The sequence below is a fragment of the Ostrinia nubilalis genome, chromosome 28 (genome assembly GCF_963855985.1).
Source record: "Ostrinia nubilalis chromosome 28, ilOstNubi1.1, whole genome shotgun sequence".
Classification (NCBI taxonomy): Eukaryota; Metazoa; Arthropoda; class Insecta; order Lepidoptera; family Crambidae; genus Ostrinia; species Ostrinia nubilalis.
In genome coordinates, this window is record NC_087115.1 from 4,305,819 (window position 1) to 4,319,151 (window position 13,333).

The 13,333-nt window shown below is 36.5% G+C and overlaps 1 long non-coding RNA gene across 1 annotated transcript; it reads right to left on the reverse strand.

Annotated features, from left to right (window-relative positions):
• Positions 1–7,451: 7,451 nt before the first annotated feature.
• Positions 7,452–9,433, reverse strand: LOC135085551 (uncharacterized). The gene is made up of 3 exons (XR_010260160.1): positions 9,302–9,433; positions 9,067–9,198; positions 7,452–7,988 (listed from the first exon to the last, which is right to left on the reverse strand). It is a non-coding gene; the product is annotated as an uncharacterized LOC135085551 (long non-coding RNA).
• Between the last annotated feature and the right edge of the window lie 3,900 nt (positions 9,434–13,333).

Below are 13,333 nucleotides of genomic sequence, written 5' to 3' on the forward strand. Positions count from 1 at the left end.
AGCGCATAGTACATTTCGCGCGGTGAAAAGGCAAATGAAGGTACCTACCTTTATAATTCGGTTAGGGTTAACCGCATGTAAAACTGTAACATATTTTTTCTGTTAACATATTTAATTTTGTGATCAATGTTAACATTAACCGATTGATAAGAAAACCGAAATTATACGGTATATTCCTGTACGATTAACCCATTTTCTATAGGGTTAATAACAGATATATTTATGTTATTAACCCAAACCGGAAAATCCCTGTTTCCGACAAAGGTTGTCAAATTGACTGACATGTTTGTCGTATAGTACAGTCTACTATGAAAATTAGCTGTGGTTTGTTTCAACCACCTATTTTAAAGTTTTTTGTCACTTTGTAAGTGTTGAATTTTATGGAATTGGGAAAGAAGTAAGTTACCGAGTTTGAAGCGTTCATGAGCAGACATTTAAGTTGAATATTCAAGTTCTGAATTTGATTATTGATGAATAATAAAATAAATCCTACTAGCTCGATTGATGGTTTCATTTAATTTATTTAAACCCGGCTACCTATAATATTTTTTCGTTAATTTATGAAAATATCAAATTAGCCCGTAATCCTGAATCCTGATACATAAAGTTAGCCTATTAATTTAACACAGGTACGACTGTACTCAGTGTTGCACTGTCAAATGCAATTGACGCGCCTCTATGCCAGGGTTTTTATGTTCCTGGTCAGGCTATACAGTGTGCAGTGTTGTCTTGAAGATGGCCAGCAATTTTATTACTTAATTATATAAAGGCACAACCACAGAATACAAATCAATAAAATTACAATGATAACATAACTAGGTTTCACGTTTTTCCTATGAATGTTGCACACAGCATTTACATTTATTAATATTACACCAAACTGACACATCTTAACTCCTACAAAAACTTAACGGCAATTGTCTTTTTATGTAACACCACAACCAAACTAATGGAACAGGGATCAAATAGCGACGTTTTACCTGAAAATAAAACGTTTATTAAACATACTTACCTTATTCGAAGAATTTATAATGAGAGTATACCTTAGTTCTTTAGAAATTTCCCTAAATGTAAACAAATATGGCCAACTGACATTGACGAATTTTTAGTCTATGTCAGTTGATCTACTAGTGATGCGACAAAATCTCTCGTTAATCGCAATTCTGTAAATGTCATTTACGGACTGCAACAGACGATTATTAGATTTTTAAAGATCGTTTGTTTATTAAGATCAATCCCTCTTCTGATTGATGTTGTGATCAGTAATGTGATCGTCAAAATAGGATCTTCTTAATCAAAGAAAATTTAATTTTCCCTTTTTTATTTGTTTAGGAAATATAATTTAAATTATACTGTGGGTCTAGACAAAGTGCACAAAAATCGTAAACCAGTCGAAATGTGGTCGAAAGGCCTTTTTTATGTGACACTCCTGTATAATAAAGCTGAATTCAAAGACTTCTTCGCAAAGTGTGTTGTTGCATTCAATGAAGAAAAAATACATTGTTGAATATAACCTCGTTTATATTTTATTTTGAATGAATATTATCAAAGTAATTGGTAATTGAAATAATTGAATACTTGAAATAAAATCGATAAAATTTACAGATTATTGTCTATGAATATTGTCTATGACTTACAGATTTTCCAGAGATAGGACCAAAATTTCAACGTCAAATGTCGCTTTGACATTTTAACATGAAGCACAAATTTTCACCATCCAAATATTTTGTTAAAATATTTTGTTTTCAATGTTAGATTTCATATTTGTTTCATCATGAGTATAAAGTTGGTTTCATGAGCTTGTGAAATAATGTGTATGATATTAAGAAAACGTGAGTATTATAGTGTAATTGTGTGCACAAGTGTTTGTTTACATCGATGGAAATTTCTAAAGAATTAAGGTTTAGTGTCTGTCTTTTCCTGTTTGAGTACTAGTTTTGACGTATAATCTGCCCACGTGACTTCCGCTCCGGTCCCCCACCGCCTAAGCACGCCTCAATTAACGACACTAGCGCCACCAACGGTAGCTCGAAACTAGGTTTCGATATTCTCGCCATTGTGTTTTATGACACCAGGTAGATTTAAAAAGTAGGCTTCGAATAAGGTAAGTATGTTTAATAAACGTTTTATTTTCAGGTAAAACGTCGCTATTAAACAGTACTGTACCGTTATTCGAAGCCTTTATAATGAGAGACGTGTCTATTATCTCCTGGTGGCGCTGTGTAATCGCCAATGTGATCAATTGAAGAATAAGACATTGATCAGTGAGAAATGTTATGAATTAGTTAGAACTTTAGCTTATCTGTCTACTGAGTGGTAATGTACTGTGTGTAGGTACATTATAATATTTTACAGAACGCAATCTGCATCTGCATCTCCGTAAATTCACGTCTAATGCATCGTTTATTAACAACTATGTAATAATGAACTATCGGTTACTTTACGTCATGTAAAAGGCGCAAAAGCTACGTCCACCCTCACTCACAGTATCAGACCGTTGGATGAATTTAATAAGCTTCGGTAGGAGTGAATAATTATTAGGTATGGATAAGAATATTCACTGGTACAGTTAAAGTCGCTTGCCGATAGCGGGCGTTTGATGATCTCCAACATTTCCCACATTTAGGTATCAGCTCAGATTTTAATATTTATAAACCTTTACAGGACCGTAGCCTAGGTGGACGGTGTAATGAATAGGTGACAATAGCTAGCCGGCTATGTATAGGTACGATACTTTTGTATTGCCTGAGTATTCCGCGTTATCGCTGTTCGCTAGGGATAGCGAAGTTTGAGTCGGAATTGATAAAATTTATAATAATACAGACTTTCCTAGTACAAACTTAGTAAACTTTGCGGTTTACAACTGTCGGTGCTGTGGTAAGACTGTGCGACCATTATCTTTAGGGCTAACGGTGATAACTTGTCAGCTAGATCAGCTTATTGACGGTTAGTCAACCAGCTTAATTCAGAGCAATCTTAATATGTAATTATGTATTATTGTAATTACAATTATGATAATAATGTTATAGGGCTGAACAAGAGTTTGTTTGCATCAACACAAAAACTATCTTTGTGTTGGAGTCCTTTAACCACGAATTCTATAAAATCATAATAACATCATTCTACCACCAATAGTAGCGGAGCATCAATAAGAATGTTGCGAAAGCGGGAAAAGTTATGCAAACGAAGTCGCAAGCACAGCTAGAATTAAATGATAGTTTCGTAGCCGATCTAAACCTTATCAGGTTTCATCAAGGCCCTTAGGGTGGGCATCGGATTTAATTTCGAATGATTTATTTTCATCACCCTGAATGCCGTTGGACGATCGCTCATTTGCACGATGTAATAATATTTATGTAAAAATATTTATGTAATGATGTTTGTGTAACACTAAGTTTTATATCATCGCCAATATCACTCATGATTCATTGAAGTGTACATACCTAAGTTGCCAGTAGGTAAGTACTAATTTTTGTGACAATAGTCAGCAGAGACAAATTACTTTATTGACCTAGCGAGTCGGGTAGGTATTAGAATATTTCACGAGGCTGTTGTACTTAAAACAAGTTAACTCGTAAACAGTTGTGTGTGCCACAACATTTTGCTTGTGACTACCTTCGTTACAGTATAATAATTGATGGATTTAAATCACATCAAATACGAATTTTGTAAATTGTACTATGTAGGTAGGCGAAGGACTTTCGGCCCCAAGCAAAGAGCTTAAGAGTGCGGCACATTATCCAAAATTAATTCCAACCATGTTTATGTACTTCTGTGTGACCCTAAGGTCACAGTGATAATTGGAAAAATCAGAGTTAAATTACTTTCTTGGACTGAAGGTTTTGATTTATTCCCTTTAACTCCTCGTAAAAGTCATTCATATTCATACGACAATTTTTATTGAACCACAGAGGTGCACAAAAGGTCGAATTAACAATATGACATGGTGTCATAAATGACATTAATAATAAATTATATTTATTTACTTAAATTAAGTAGACAAGACGTAGTCATTGACACTATAATAGGGCACACGGAAAGTTCAGTTAAGAGACTGAAGACTTGTGTGACTTTTGGTATGCAATCTTTTCTCCAACGAATGTAATGGCTTGTATAAATGAGAAAATAACAAATTGTAGTATGTAAACCTACGCGGTTTAATATATATTTAGTAAGTACGGTTTACTAAAGTCACTGTTTTCGTTGTACAGTGAAATGCGTTACCATGCAGCGTGCCCAATTTGTTTTAAGCTCAGATTATAAGCTTTATACTTTTGGTTATTGTGGATCATAAGTATTTGGTATTGGGTGCCATGAGCGCCTCAAGTTGGCGGTTAAAATGCTCTTTGCCTCACGCAAATCATGAATTGTAGTGTTATAACATGAGAAGAGCCAATGCTTTAGGATTTGTAACGTTACGTGACTTGATCTGTATGTTTTTGGTAACCGAGACTCGGTTAGGCCATTTTGTATTTATGGAGTTCACCTTTTACTCTTACTAGTTTGTAAGACTGTTATTATTTTGTTTATTTATTTTATATAGGTAAGGACCGACTTCATTGTGTTTATTATCCAGACTTGTGTGCTTTTATTACAATAGGGGCATGGGTTATATCTGACCCCGAAGCAAGGATGGGTCCTGAGTTACCCCAGAATGAAGTCGTCCAATAGGTAAGGGCGCGAATGTCGCGACTCTTTCTGTGCGAATCAATTGCCGTCAGAACATTTGCATGAGTCTGTCGGTGTACTATAGGTATGTATAGGCAGAAAAATACTTATTTTAGTATTCAGTACTTTGTGGTACCCGCCAAGCGTCTATGGATGTATAACCTTATTTAAAAGACTATCAGGTCAATAGTTGTAACTTTACTGTGCAGAGGCTGCATAAAGGCTTAAGTTTATTTAATTTCTCCAGGCGTTAACTGTTCGGTACCAAAAATTCAGAGCGCATAGCTGCGGCCCCGATTAATTAACATCCTTCAAGATTCTGAAGGTTTAGGGCGATGCCCTCGTATCATCTCGGCAGTAATGAAATAAGCCAAACTGACACGAATCGAGTCATTTTTGCATAATCTCATGATCTCTGTCTCCACCTTTTACCCATGGCAGGTCTTAAATAGCTTACTTTTGTCATGAAATAAAGCATTTTAATTAGGGTTCCATAACCCTTGAAAATTATGAGGATTTGGGGCCATGCCCTCATGTCCTCCCGGCAACATCACTTTAATTTTGCCGTGCAAAATAGAATTTCAGAACCTTTTATAGTTATGCGGATTTAGGGCGAAGCCCTCATGTCTACCCGGCAACTTTACTTATTTTCGTTTGCCGTGGAATAAGGCGTTTGGGTTCTATAACTCTTCAAAATTATGAGGATTTAGTTTAGGACGATGCCCTCATGTCTTTGAACCGCAAATACAAACGAGCGAGGTTGCTTGGCTCGAAATGTAATGATCTGAGTCCGATTCTCCTTGGGTAATCTCCTATCCCAGAGGGATGAGGGATAACATGAGAGTTTAGAGCGATGCCCTAAGATCTCTCGACGTAAATAAAAATGAGCGAGGTTGCTCGGCTCGAAATGTAGTGATTTGAGTCCGGTTCTCTTTGGGTAATCTCCTATCCCAGTGGGATGAGGGATAACATGAGGGTTTAGAGCGATGCCCTAAGACCTCTCGACGTAAATAAAAATGAGCGAGGTTGCTCGGCTCGAAATGTAATGATTTGAGTCCGGTTCTCTTTGGGTAATCTCCTATCCCAGTGGGATGAGGGATAACAAGAGGGTTTGGACCAATGCCTTATTAAGACCTCTCGACGTGAATAAAAATGAGCGGCGTTGCCTGGCTCAATATGAGGCTCCTTGAGTGTTTGAGTTTTCTCCTATCCCGGTGGGATGAGGGAGAAAAGGTTCTGGCTCCTGGTTTTTCCCTGTTTGCTCCAAGAGAACTTACCCTCGCTACAGGATTATGCTGCTGCGTTTTGGTTACACTGCCATCTAGCTTGCCGAGTAGCCAGTTTGAGTTTTCCACTGTAGGTATTTAGCATAAGGCGAAATCTCAGATCGATCTGCGGAGCAGAGTTGCGATCGTATTGCTGCCGAAAATTTTTCCAGACGCCGCTAGCATCAAATAAACTGCGTATCAGGCTGAATAGACGACGTTCATCCTTCACCGTTTATTACACAGACTCACTGTCTGTTTATCTACACAGTAACAGCATAGCGTTTTCCTGAAATCATAGTTTAAGAAAACCACAAAGGTATTATCATACCTACGTACCGTATCCTAATAGGACAAACTGCACACTTCACTCTTGGGTTACAAGCCATGCGTTAGACTTCCATAATGGCGGTAGAATAGGTACGTCGGTACGCTACCCTACCTAGTGGAAGTTTTCATACTTTCCCCGGATGCATATTGACAAAGGTAGTTTACCGTTTATTTATTTTGTTGATTTATAAATCAACACAATCCGTCCGATGGAATTCGTATGTCTGAAATGGTATTGGTAAGTTGGTACTTACAGCTTAATGTAGCAAGCAATCACATCTTGCGACTATCACATTACACCACACCATCCTTTGATTTGACCTCTACGCCAACTCTTGCTCCTCTTCTGCACGTGGACATATTTCCTCTTTCCTTTTGAAAATAAAGACATCTAACGGAAAACCCTTAGGAACAAACACAGCTAAAAAGGAGTGTTATACCGTTAGGAATGAACATTGCTAAAAAGGAATATTAGTTTTAAAACACATCTAACGAAAACCGTTAGGCACAAACATTGCTAAAAAGGAATGTTAGTTTTAAAACACATCTAACGGAACACGCCGTCAGGTACGAACATTGCTAAGAAGAAAAGTTAGCTTAAAAACATATCTAACGAAAAACCGTTAGAAACAAACATTGCTAAAAAGTAATGTTACTTTTAAAACACGTCTAACGGAATACCGTTAGGTACAAGTATTACTAGAGAAGAAAGATAATTATTTAAAATTACACAGAGTTAGATTGAATGCAATCTACCCCCGAACGGTAACACCGTTGTAAAAATAAATTACACTGCGAAATAAGTAATCACAGTAATTTTTATAAGTTTTCAGCCAGTACATAATAATTTAGAAGTACTTACATTATGATGGTAATATTACCTGAATCACGTCACGACTAGTACCTGTGAGATGGGTCGCGAACTAGCGGAGCTAATTCTACGACCGTCTCGAACGGGAACTAAAACACCAATGGCGAGAATATCGAAACCTAGTTTCGAGCTACCGTTGGTGGCGCTAGTGTCGTTAATTGAGGCGTGCTTAGGCGGTGGGGGACCGGAGCGGAAGTCACGTGGGCAGATTATACGTCAAAACTAGTACTCAAACAGGAAAAGACAGACACTACTCTCATTATAAAGGCTTCGAATAACGGTACAGTACTGTTTAATAACTATTTAACTTAAATTATGATTAGCCCAGGGCCTCACAAATTCAAGATTTAATCTCACAGCATTATTGCGAGCGATTTACCACTATAGAATTTACAGGAATGACAACGTTATCGCCAACAAAGGAGTTAATAACCTTGCTATTGACCATAATATTAACATTATTCAAAATTCGGCTTCCCACGACATTTACATTGTTTCCAATACTACAATAGTTCCCAATATTTGAATTTGAGATAATCACATTGTTTTCAATATTACAACCGTTCCCAATATACGAATTTGTGATGGCCTCGTTGTTAGCAATATTACAAGCGCTCCCAATATGCGAATTTGTGATAACTTCGTTATTCGCAATTTTACAACCGTCTCCAATATGCGAATTTTCTATAACTACATTGTTCCCAATAGTACAATCGTTCCCAATATACGATTTTTTGTTAATTATATTGTTGCTTCCAATATTACAATCGTTCCCAATATGTGAGTCTGGGCTAATAATGTTATTACTACCAATGTGAGTACCAGACCCAGCACTTTCGACGAGGCGGCATGATCTGTAAATCATTGAAAAGTGTTAGTAAGTAGAATAATCAGTAATAAAAAATACCTTCTCTGTTAGTAACCTAAAAAATATATTCTTACCCCTGGGCCACACACATCGCAATATCATTCGGGCGACATTGATTTGACAGCTGACAGCGGAGCGAAGTCTTGTCTTGCGTAGTTGCGTGCGACTATGCAAGAAAGCACCGAAATACGCGAATTGGTGGGCTACACCACAGAATAAGTAATAGTACAGGTACAGAAGGATTACTCCGCAAGACGATTTAAATAAATGCGAGTCTTGCTACGACGCGATACAGTGGAATTCAGCTCGCACAGCACTACGTACCTACAATTTTATTCACCTACAAGTTTTGTCTCTTTCCATCGCGTGCCTCTGAACTCTTCTTACGCTGTTAGGGTTGCTGTCTAGTGAAAAAATAATTAATCTACTTATATGTCATGAGGTACGTATGTAGGTAAGTACGCATTTATTATGGAAAAAGTGGGAGAGGCCTTTGTCCAGCAGTGGACGTCATTTGGCTGAAACGAACGAACGCATTCTGATTCTGAGCAGTAGTCATGGTAGGTTAGGTTCCTAATTCCTATACTATCCTAAGAATTATTGATTACCTACATGGCCAACATACTTTTCAGCATCTTTGGGAAGCGAAAAAAAAGATAAATAAAATCCGGTAGATTTCTTTTCGAATTTAAACACCCGAACGCCGCACAATATTTCTTTCTCTTTATGTCCATTTTTAAATAATACTTCGATCATAGAATTAGGTACTACAACGCACGCCAGCGTCCTGACGGGCGCGCGCGTGACACTCGACTGATATAATAATACCCGCCGGCGGGGCGCTTCTCTGTAGGTAATTATCGGATGTACCGCGTGGAGTGAGCCAGGCCTGGCTACACACATCGCGATAGCGCGAATTTTCGGGTTTTCGCGATGTGTATTATGGTGTGTATGACTCAGGGGTTAGCATAATAATAATGGTATGCCATAGGTCAAAGGCTTTTGATAGCCTTAACACAAATTCGTATGGTAGTCTTATAGAGCAGGGGATCCAAAATACTTACGTAAACACAATCAAAAATATATACGGCCAAAGTAAAACTTGTAACCGGCTGGAATTTACGGGAGATGCTTTCCTGATAGAGAGGGGGGTCAGACAAGGTGGCCCACTCTGACCCAAGCTGTTTACAGCAGTGCTGGAACAAATAATAATAAGTTTAAAAATACTCGACCGGCCGCACCCCTAACCACAGTTTTTTTACGTAACAATACAAATTATACTTTTTTGGCAGTTTTTACCTAAATGAAAACATTATTATTTTCAAAATTCAATTATAGGACTTCGATGCTAATGCACCAAATTAGTGAAGGCGCCGCGCCGTATTGATATTGATCTGTATAAAAAAGTTGCTTTATATCAAAATAATCGACACATTAATGACAAACAGCTGTTATCTCTTTTTAACTAACCGATGGTGTTTCATGGAAAAAAAAAGATAATTTGCTCAGTAGGTACACCTCTAGTACTAACATTTTATGTGATACTATATCTCTCCTTAAGCCTCCGCTACACTACTCGCTTCGGTGCTTCGGACCGTATCCTCACACTCGTGCAACTCCGCGAGGAACTCCGGCTTGAGGGCTGCTGCACACTAGATAACATGCGTGGCAAGAAGAGTGGCAATATTACAATACAATCAAAAACCTATGATCGCTTACCTTAACCCATAAATACTTTTGACTGCTTGTTAACTGTGTCAAAAATGGTGTTGACCAACGCTCTTGGTAAAAAAAAAACACTTTTGACTGGAAACAACTACTTAAAACTGATATAGACCGTTTACATCGGTCAAAACCACAGTCAACCCGACTCGAGGTTGTCCTCCCTCGCCGAGATAACGCGAGCGTGTAAACACGCATTTCGAAATTATGTTATCTTTCCGAACACTTCGTCGCATAGTGTACCTGCGCCATAACGGCGGCAATAAGTTAGTCATTGGTTAGTCATAAATTTTTCCTTTGTTATTGTTTTTGTAACGAGTGTTTTGTTTACATGAAATTAAGGTGCGTTGGGTTGTGTTGAAAGCCGCCATCGCGTCGTGTGCGTCAGAACCTCGGGTTAGGTGTCAAAAAATGAAACTAAAAATGCTCTGTTATTTCATAGTGACTTAATAGTATTTGATAAATTGGTAACGAAGCAAAAAGATTTTAGTACCTATTTCTACAAATATAAAAAACGTGGGGACTTCTGCTTGCTAATCTGTCGGGCTATGTCAGCGACTTTAGTTCGTCGTTTACGGATCTCCTCATTTCTGATTCGATCTCGTAAAGAAACACCCAGCATGTGCCTACATAATATTATGCTCATTGATAGCCTTTCCATTATGGCGGCATAGACAATGTCAAATTTGTTTGTTGCAGTTTTTAGAAAATATCAAAAATGTTACAAAACAAAATTTATGTTATGTATAAGGAAAGGACCACTTTGATCACTTGGGTGATCAAAGCCAGGTGATCAAAGCAGAATAGACTATTCCTACACTATGAAGGAAATTGACCAAGACGAAGCGCTATATCGTACACCGAAGTATGGGCGACCCACGGCGAAAGTAACCAAGTGCATGTTTACATTATGGGTCTTGATCAATTTCCCGCATAGTGTACTAGGCGCCAATAGCTTTATGCTTCTTTATGAGGCCTATAATGAGAGTTTTATTAAATGTTTAATATAAAATACAGTTGATTTAGTTACTAATTTTTATTTTATTTATTAAAATACATGTACAATCATAGAATAATTTATGACCAACAATAAATAAACTTTTAACCTAGATTGTAATCCAATAAAAATTGGCCAAATGCGTGTTGTGCCACGCGCAGTGTAGGGTTCCGTAGTTGTCCGTCGTTAACACAATATTATTTCAGAAGCAAGCAAATTACTTCATCTAAAGTCACTTTTAATATTTTCTTCTAATGAATTTTTACTATATTTTAAGAAATTTCTCTTAAACTAACTATGTATCTTAAACCGTTATAGTTTTCCTTGAAAGTTCATGAAAAGCAGTATTATTACGAACTTTTCCAGCTTGGGGTCATTGGACAAAATTCTACGTGCTCACAGACCAGACTTATAGTTGTTACTAAAATGTGTTACTGTATACTGACTAAAATACAAATGTTTCACCCATCACGTCTGTTGACCACTATAGAATTTTCTGGAATGACAACGTTATCACCAATTACAGAGTTAATAACCTTGCTGTTATCCCTAATAATAACGTGATTCCTGATACGACTCCCTACGACAATGACGTTGTTTCCAATGGCACCACCGTTCCCAATCACTGAATTTGTAAGAATCACGTTATTCCCTATAGTACAATAGTTGCCAATTTGTGTATTCGTGTTGATTACATTTTTTCCAACAGCACACTCGTTCCAAGTTTTCAGGGCAATAATATTATAAATAATGTGACCATCAGACCCAACAGGAGTACCTTCGGCAAGGCATGATCTGTAAATAATTGAAAATATTAAATTAGTTAAATATACACTCGACATCAAATAAATCGCACCTCCCGCGACAAGCACTTTCAAACGTAGGTATGCATCCCTACATCCCACCAATATTGGCACCATTTAAAAGCCTAGTTCTAAACTTCATTTCATTAAAGGAAAGGTTTTTGCCCCAAAAAAGTGTCTTTAGAAGGATCCAGAGTCACCTAATCAAAAAATAGGTAGTTACACTAACTTGAGCCAACTTTTATGGCTATAAAACTGTTAAGTTGCAATTAATCGCTAAGGTGCCTGCCTACAGCAAAATATACTTTTGATTACTTTTGATAGCCTCAAACACCTAATTCCCGAATTCCTATGGCAAAGTTATAAAGAGAAAGAGTCCAAAATACTTACGTATACACAATCAGAAATATATACGGCCAAAGTGACGCTCGTGGAATGCTGGAAACGGGAGATGCTTTCCTGGTAGAGAGGGGGGTCAGACAAGGTGGCCCACTCTGACCCAAGCTGTTCACGTCAGTACTAGAACAAAAATTAAATAAATAATAACTAGGTACATAGCTAAATAAACTAAACCTACTTACTCGTAAAAAAAAATCGGCCAAGTGCGTGTCGGACTCACGCACAAAGGGTAGGTACCATTGATTTATGAAATTATTATTTTTTTAATTTAAGTTATTTGTATGAAAGATTACGCGGTAATAAGCGGTCTATGATTTACGAGGTATTAAAAAAACTCTCCCTCGTTCAAAACAATTTTCGTTGGTAGTTTTTATAGTAATGTACAGTCGCGGAATGAAAAGGTTCGTCAGTTTTCAAATTGATTCCTTCAATGAATCGCGAGCACATATCGTCCATTTGCGACGACACTGTGATATATCAAAAACAGTGGTTTTACAGAAATCGACTTTTTAACTTTTGAATGACCATAACTCTTAAAATAAGGTTAGGATTACCTAATTGTGTATGAAACGTTTAAAGATTAACTATTAATGAATTTAAATATTTATAGTAAGACATAACTTTGCGTCTAAATTGATGAAATTATAGCGATTGAAAAAAAAAGAGACAACTTATCACGTTGTTCTAGTAAAAAATAATATTTTGAAGATGGTAAGTTCAGTTGTCACGTTGTAGATGATATAAAAAAATATATTTATATAAGTCATTATTTAGATAAAACGTTGATTTTGAAATTTTTTTATTTATTTTACTAACATTACAATCAGTAAAAATGAGGTAATTCGCTTTGCCATCTTAAATTTCACTTATAAAAATATTATCTAAGTAGACAGACAGTTGTATACATACAATATTTAAGTTCACATTAAGTTTTCTTATTCTAAAAACTAATACTTATCAAAATAAACGAAAAACTCTCAAAAGTAAAACCTCGTAAACTACTACAAAAAAACACAGTAAGAGAAACTGTACTAAGTATGTATGTATGCAGAAAAAAAAATTGTAGGTACCTACTAGGTTAGTAAATATATGTTTTTTAACAGACTAGTTATGACAATTTAATCCTAAAACTATCAACGCAAAAATCGCCGTCTCCGGCGCATAAAATGGCAAAAAAGCGACATTTTGGTACCTTTTAGGGTCTTTTAATTTTTTATACTTATTTAAAATTAAATTTATAAAAGATATTTAAATAATGTATTAATAGTTAAAAATAACAACCACTATTATTTTATAAATAATGTAGCCATTTTATTGGCGTAGTTTTTCTGCAATAGTTATACCTATTGCAATATTATTATACAAAACAATGTTGCGCCCGCCAAAGTAAATTTGGGCAAGATGCGATAA